The sequence below is a fragment of the Octopus bimaculoides genome, chromosome 1, assembly GCF_001194135.2.
Source record: "Octopus bimaculoides isolate UCB-OBI-ISO-001 chromosome 1, ASM119413v2, whole genome shotgun sequence".
NCBI lineage: Eukaryota > Metazoa > Mollusca > Cephalopoda > Octopoda > Octopodidae > Octopus > Octopus bimaculoides.
This window is the reverse complement of record NC_068981.1, coordinates 129,006,715-129,013,743: the sequence shown is the minus strand read 5'-3', so window position 1 is coordinate 129,013,743 and position 7,029 is coordinate 129,006,715. Positions and strand designations below refer to the sequence as shown.

At 31.0% G+C, this 7,029-nt stretch overlaps 1 protein-coding gene across 5 annotated transcripts in view; it reads left to right on the top strand.

Moving 5' to 3' along the window:
* The window catches only part of LOC106878071 (uncharacterized), a 30,848-nt gene that overhangs the window by 4,856 nt on the left and 18,963 nt on the right, over window positions 1-7,029 (top strand). The window contains exons 2-3 of one of the 5 annotated variants that reach the window (XM_014927176.2): window positions 568-668; window positions 2,976-3,028. The exons of 1 other annotated variant lie outside the window; for it this stretch is intronic. The gene's annotated coding sequence lies outside the window, so the exon portion shown is untranslated. Of the gene's footprint in view, window positions 1-567; window positions 669-2,793; window positions 2,823-2,975; window positions 3,029-7,029 lie in introns of all 5 variants that reach the window. 3 more of the 5 variants (XM_014927183.2, XM_014927167.2, XM_014927191.2) reach the window with 3 other exon arrangements.

The window sequence follows — 7,029 nt, the reverse complement described above, 5'->3', positions numbered from 1 at the left end:
ATATATATATATATATATATATATATATATATATATATACACACACACGCATGCACATGTGAATATAAAAAGTATATATATTTAGGGATGCACATATTCCGTAAGTGAAGTTTTAATTCATATTATGAAAAGAAAATGTCAAAATGATTTTTCAGTCATTTTAACATTGCTCATAATGTAATTTACTTTTGTTTCCATGTTTATATTGATCTTGGGGTGAATCTGTAGGGAAAAGATGCTGATGAAGCATTCACATGTTACTGACATTGAAGCAAATGGATCTGAAATTAAAAAAAAATTTTGTTTTCAAAGTATTACGAATGGCTTGTTTTGAAACTGTTGAGAAAGGAGTTGAGCTCTGCTTACTTCAACAAGCTTTCTAAAGAAGAAAAAAATTAATTTTTCTAAAAGTAACTGTTTTCAGCCACTTACATAAGTTGGGTGTAAGTTGGTTGGTTTGCTAGTCAGTGTCTAAGTACCGGCTTTACCCCAAGTTCTATACACTTGCTGACAGTCTAATATTTTCTTTATTTTTCCCTCTTCTGCCACCAACACATTTTTAAATAGGTTCACGAGAAAAGAAGCCGAGAAGGTTGGGAAATATTTCTTGTAAAGCAGCAAGACACCTGGCAGTGCTAACAAAGAGTAAAAGCCATTATAAAGATTTGGTATGTGACAGTTAGTGGTTGTGATGTGGTAGGAGACTTTGTTTTAAAGAAATTACAGGTTTATCTAATGCTGCATTTGCTATTGTACATACAATGCAACATTAGGTATCTGTTATTTCAGTCACTTGGTCTTCTGCCTCATCACAGACCTAAAAACATTCATATTCATTTTGCTACAAGTAAATCCAAATTATACAAAATTATTTTGCTATTTACACTTTTATATCCTTTGTGTAGATTAAAGGGTTAGACAGTAACAGATTATACCAGTTTACTTATTAAATTTTTGCTCTTTGTGGTGTTAAAATATTTTTTCTACTAATTTTAGCTAATAGTTTATTATAAAGGTTTTTGTTTTTTTATGTATTTTACTTAGATGTTTTCTGGTGTGTTTTTGATTTACATTAATTTCATATTTATACAGGCACTACACTTTGAGGATGGGTGTTTCTATAAGTTAGATGATAGATAATTTTAATCTCTTTTTTTTTTTATCATAGCCACTGATTGAGTTAATTTGGATTTACTTGTTGCTGCTCTTTTGTTTAAAAGGGATTCCAATAGTCTTGTGGGCTTTTGGTTTACCTTTTATATTGTATTTTTGTTTATTGTCACTGTTTGTTTCTGATGAACTACAACACTGTTGTGCATTGATTTCATCTCAGAAACAAACTATATGCTGCTATGTACATATTGTCACTCTCCAGTATCAGAAAGCTGCTGTATAAGAAAACACTTGCACAAAAAAAAATATATATATATATAGTTGGAAATTAAACGTTAAATACACTCTTATGCATTAGTTAGCCCTAATTCTAAACGAATCAGTCCTCCATTAAATGTCTTTAAGATAAATTTATACACTTCCGAAATTTTAAACATTGAATATAGTCAAGATGAATATACTTGGCATGCTCCAAAAATGGTTATATGACACTATCTCAATGCTGAAATGGGTGTGGAGTACAAAAAGAACCGCAGTGACTAATAATTGGGCTAAAGTTTCTTCTGTAATTTATACCAGCTTCAACTGTTAAGAGAAATTACAAGTTTAAGGTGTGATTTGTAATTAAAGCATGTGTGGGGTAATATTTCAGATGTAGTTGTCACTGGTTTCTGAAGACTAACATTTACCTTTAAGGATTTTAACATCTTTAACAAAACTCAACACTTGTGGCAGGTTATCTAAATTTTGAATGTAACCCTCTTGTTACTATATTTCAGTTGAAATACACTACCTTTAATTTAGTTAATTTTGAAATTAATAAACTTAGTAAAATAACTTAAGCTGGTATTTGGAACATAAATTAACATGACAGTTGAATAGGTTTTATGATTACTTAAAACTGGAAGATTGTAACAGCACCAAAAGAGGTCTTGGGGTATCATAAGGATTAAATAGAACAAAAAACAAATTAAGATATATCAGGGTTTCATACAATTTATTTGTTTTGGTTACTGGCCCTAATTTTGGTTTAATGAAACTGCTGAACTAAGATTATAAAGCTTGATTGATTTTTTTTTTTTTTTTTTTTACAATAATGATAACTTGCATGTTAAAGATGTGAATGATATGCATAATTCATGTTGGTGTCTGAATTCTGAGAAACATTGTCAATGTGACAAATTTTTGCATTTTTCCATGAGATTTTAAGATGAATTTATTTGATCAGGATGCAAGAGTTATCCAATTGTTTCAGCATTTAGGTAACTTAAAGGCAAAGGATACTGTACTTTATAAGAAATTTATTGTTTTCAAACCAAATAATTGTGGGTGTTGGGAAATCTTTAGTACAACTAAAACTTAAATTTACCAAGAGAAATTTGAATAATTTTACTGTATATGACTGCATATACATATTATATTGATTTTGTGAAGAGCCTTGCTAAAAAAAAAAAAAAAAAAGTTCCTTAATTTTCATTATTAAAATTTTATTTTACTAGAAATCTTACACAAACCTTAAGGTACTAAACAATTTGGAGTTTGTTTCATTAATGCATATATATATATATGTGTGTGTGTGTGTGTGTGTATATATGAATATATACACACACACATACACACATACATATACATATGTTAAAGTAGTATTACACTATATATTTTCTTTTATTCACCACTTAGAAATGAGCAAGATCCCATTTCCTATATTGGTAAGACTCTTAATTGTTGGGCATGCTCCTGGCAAGGAATGTTAAGAATTTTAGGATTCTCTTGTTCCAATCTGGTTTTTAATTTGCAGAATTTAGTTTTTGGTTGGGTGAAATACCACTTTCCTAAAGTTTCTGCTTTGCTGTCCACCACAGGTTCTCCCTGGGGCTCTAGTCTGCACTGGTGGATGGTCATTCTTCCAAGCATGGTGAGGAATTTCTTATTGCATAAATTATGCACTGCAGTGGCTGCTCTATTGTGTTAATTTTTTTCCTTAAAGTTGTATAACATCTTAGTCCAAATTTTTCCTAAAAGCAAGTAAAAACCCTTTATAAATAGATAGCTGTTACTTTAGAACTCCCATTTCACATTGAATCAATGCTTTGCTCCTTTTCAAGCTCTACTTCCTCTCCTAATGTTTCCACTGGTTTGTGGTGTGCCTATGCCAACCCATTAACAATGATTGTTAATTTCCAATGCATATTGCTCTTGGAATATTAATGTACAGTTACCAGTCACTATTTTTTATTCCTTCTGTCTTGGCACATCTAATAGAATTGGTACGATACCAATTTTGTTTGCATTAGGTTGTCCTATTGCTATATTATCTTTCTAATTTGTCTAATGGCTCTATTCAATTCTATTTCCTGCTTTGCACATTTGGTAAGGTCCACCTTAAAAGTAATTGAAAAAAAGTCTTGCTGTCTAAAAGTAATTTATTGAACTGGAGCTGACAAGTAGCATAGAACTGGTTTGCAGATTGTTTCCTTTTGTTATTAATATAAATATATTTTATTTTGCTATTGCTATTAGTCTGTTTATCTTATTATCCAAGTTTTATTGTAACACTGCTTTTAGATTTTAGTTGTTACTTAGATGAATATTTTTGGCTGGGTTGCTTATTTTTTGCATCCAGAGTTGCACTTGGTTAAATTTTTTTCCCATAGATTTTAAGACTGATAAAATTAAATAGGAAATATTAATTTTAATAAATTTAAACTGAAATATATACATTATATAATTATATATATTATATTGCATTCTTTATGAAATTAATCAGATGTTTCAATTATATTTGGAAATTTGGTTAAAAGACTTATGGCTAATAAAATATATTTCATTGAAGACAGCATGCATTTTTCTTTGGCTTGAACTTGAAACGGTCTGCATGCTTGTTTATAGAAAGATATTCCCTTTCTTACTAAGCCATCATATCTAATATTTAAATTTTCTGTACATCAAAACATTTAAGTAATAAGCTTATAACCAATGTTTGATTTTAATTTCCTTATAAGCATTTAATATAGGCTTATTCTGACTTCTGCTTTCTTTCTGACTTACTAACCTCCCTCCAGTTCATGTTTTGCTTAATTCTCATTTTAAAATTAGATTACAAGTGTTGATTTTGTTAAATGATTTTAAGTTAACATTCTAATTGGTATATTTGTGTTGAATATGCGTTTCAATATTTGTTGCACATTTTTTATGTTACATAAACCCCATTCCTAATATTTAACACTCAGAGGTAAGCTGAGCTACAGTTGCTTATACTTAATTTCTTAGGAATTTGACTAGTTTTCTGTTCTTATTTGTTTTATTAGCTATCACATTAATTAGAATACTAAAAATTCAAGTATTGAGTACTGCTTTAATGCTAAAGCTTAAATGTTTAGTTGTTTTTTGAGCAACTTATAACTTAACTCAAAGCTTTGTATCTGCTTTCTTAAAAAGATTGGGAATTTTACAGAAATATGATTTGGTATTAGACACCCCTGCATTTTTTTTTTTTTAACCCCTACAAAGATCAGTTTATTTCTAAGTGGTTTATAAAGTTAATATGAAAATATAGTTTACTCTTCAAATAAATTTAGATGAAAAATAGTTTAAATACTTTAGATTTAGGTAAATAGTTGGAGCTCATTGCTATGAAATTTTTGAGGATGTTATGAGAACGAACCTTATTCTAAGTTATGGTCACACTATTTGTGAAATTTTATTGCACATTTTGTAAATCCACTTGTATTTGAAAGTTTGGGGAATGTAACATTTTAATTTCATTCAATGATTGGACTGTGAGACCATGCTGGGGAAATGTCTTCTAAGTTATAACTCACTGAATCTAAGATTTCTTCCAGCTTCATGTTCTGAGTTTAAATTCTGCTGAGGTTGACCTTGTCTTTCATCCTTTTGGGGTTTGATAAAATAAGTATATAAGTTGACCACTGGGGTTGATGTAATCGACTTAGCCCTGCTTCCAAAATTTCAGGCCTTGTATCTTTAGTAGAAAGATTTATCAATCTTGGAAAGGAGAAGTTGAGACTTAGCATAAGCATGTAACCAAACAACACAAAATATTTTGTCAGTACCTCTGACATGTTAAGAAATTTTAAAAATTTATTTATGGAATTTAGAAATACTATTCCAAAGATCAATTTTCTCTCAGTTACAGTAAGATGAAGTTAATTGTATGATATTATGATTTTGAAATGAATTTTCCAAATGATTTGAACTTAACTACAAGTTAATATTAATTGTAGTATTGGTTGAAATTCCAGCCAGCAGCTTTCCTAATTTCCACTGATTGTAAACTGAAAGTAGTTATTATTTAACCTGATGGGTAGGATAAAACAAGTGAAATTATATTCAACTGGATGTCTCTTGCAAAGCTTGAAACAATGACCAATACTGAAAAACCTTAAACATTATCAGAAAATACAAAGTATTAATGACTAAGTGAATTAAGAGTTTAAAGTTCTTTTCCCAGAAAAAAAAATTCTGCTTCAAATGTTTTCTCTTAGATATAATAGGACTTGTAAAAATATGGTATATTACATGTAATTGTGACTAGTTATGTGGGAGAATGGTAGAGTAGAATAAATCATTTAACTGAACCCATTTCTTACTATATTTTTGTTGAAATACAGTCTTTGTTTCAGTTAGTTTTAAAAATAATGAATTTAACAAAATAAAAATTTCAATATTAAGCTGGTGTTTGAATCCTAAATTTATATGATGGCTTTATGCTAGATCACTTTAAAACAGGAAGTTTGTGTCATAAAGTAGGAAGTTATAAAATCAGGGGCAGTCTGAGGTGGGTTGGTACCAAAAGGCATTTTCTGCTACTCTACACTAGTTGAAAACCAACCTTTTTATAGTATAACATTAATAGTGTATAGTTACATGTATATCATGGCTGGCATTTACTTGAAAAAGGATCAAAATTAGATTTTGTTTGTACATGATTTGAACAGTTTCTATTGTTTTACCTGAAATCATCCTTATTTTAGTAGATTTTTAATTAAAGCATTTTTGCTGCCTTGTATGGTATTATCCACTGCATTTTTTTAGAATGTAATTTGGGTGAGATTTGGTAGCTATTTCTAACCAGTGATTATTACTGGCTATGAGTTACAGGCTAAATATGTTTAGACTAGTTTAGTTGAACAAATTCACCCCCAATTTTTTTTTTGAAGTCTGGCACTGATTCTATTGGTTTGTTTTGCTGAACCACTGAATTACTGGGATGTAACCAAGCCAACACTGATTGTCAAATGTCGCTATGGAGACACACACACACGCAATGGGTTTTTGTACAGTTTCTGGCAACCACATTCACTCAAAACATTGGTTGTCCTGGGGCTATAATAGAAGGTAATTGTCCAAGGTGCTGTGCAATGAGACTGAACCTGAAACTTCATGGTTGTAGTTATGTTTTCTAAAGTTTAAATCTTTTTCTTCCATTCAGTCTGCTTGTTTTTCTCTTAATTAATCAATATTTATTAGTTGGGTTGTGAAGGTGCAATGGCCTAGTGGTTAGGGCAGCGGACTCGCGGTCATAGGATCGCGGTTTCGATTTCCAGATCGGGCGTTGTGAGTGTTTATTGAGCGAAAACACCTAAAGCTCCACAAGGCTCCGGCAGGGGATGGTGGCGAACCCTACTGTACTCTTCCACCACAACTTTCCCTCACTCTTACTTCCTGTTTCTGTTGTGCCTGTAATTCAAAGGGTCAGCCTTGTCACGCTGAATATTCCCAAGAACTACGTTTGGGGTACACGTGTCTGTGGAGTGCTCAGCCACTTGCACGTTAATTTCACAAGCAGGCTGTTCCGTTGATCGGATCAACTGGAACCCTCGACGTCGTAAGCGACGGAGTGCCACACAGATTGGTTGGGATATCATCTCGAAACCTTTAGCATAATTATATTGA